The following is a 1,005-nucleotide window of genomic DNA, read 5'->3' on the forward strand; positions in this document are numbered from 1 at the left end:
CAGGTGGGCAGAGACGATATATGATGATGATAATTTCAACATAATTAACATTAATGATCGATATGCTAACGTACATGGAATGGCAAGGGTTTTAGTTTCCATTGTGCAAATACAGCATTATGGACACGATGTCAAATGTGACTGAATTTCGTTATTATCCATACTAATTTTTTTTTCAATATTTTCTTTTAAAAGTCAGAGACAGAATTTTCTCTATTACTATTACTGGATTTCTATAACTTTATCAATGATTTTGGCATTTTGTTGTAATTAGGAGATATGTCATTATTCTATCATCATTATCAAAATAATTCTGTCAACACCACAAACGCGAATGTAAATCACTCACCATGACGACTGCAGCATGACAACCATCATCATTATTACCAGCAATATCTTTGTCCATGAAATTATTGTCAATATCGTTTGTGTCAAAATTACAGCCATTAAAAATATGATTGCCATTCACATTATCTTGATAATGATTCCAGCAATGAATCAGTGATTCTTTTTCTTGTAAAGATAACTAATACAATAATATAATGATGGCAATGATCATAAAAGTCTTAGGCATTTCTCATGGCTATAATTAAACACGTTATATCCCTAAATGCTCACATTAGTATGCGTAAATGTATAAAATAATGCATTTTAAAGAGGTCTCGAGGGGCAACGTTCTTAAAAAGAGTCCAGGTTCCATGTTCACCTGATTAAGTCGCTTTCAGAAGCCTTAATCAGCCAGTTAATGAACTCCTTAACAAGAACTTGTCGTGAGAAAAGCCTCTTAAAACATTTAGATTAATGGTGCAGTCACCTTTGCTACCTCGGCATCTACTTTCTCTTCTGATTCCCTCTCCACTATCCTCAATTTATTCCCTATCAATATAATCACATATCCCCCTTGTTAACAGCGCCGAGGGACCCACCTTCAGTCAGGACTCAGTGATAAAGTTAGAATTCCTTCCTGCTGTAGCTTCTCTCGGACGCTGGGTCGTGACTTACCTC

At 35.1% G+C, this 1,005-nt stretch overlaps 1 protein-coding gene across 1 annotated transcript in view; it reads right to left on the minus strand.

Moving 5' to 3' along the window:
• LOC119587035 (proton channel OtopLc-like) overlaps nucleotides 1-1,005 on the minus strand; it is a gene marked incomplete in the record, with an annotated part of 90,926 nt that overhangs the window by 89,253 nt on the left and 668 nt on the right.

Source organism: Penaeus monodon, chromosome 22 (assembly GCF_015228065.2).
Source record: "Penaeus monodon isolate SGIC_2016 chromosome 22, NSTDA_Pmon_1, whole genome shotgun sequence".
NCBI lineage: Eukaryota > Metazoa > Arthropoda > Malacostraca > Decapoda > Penaeidae > Penaeus > Penaeus monodon.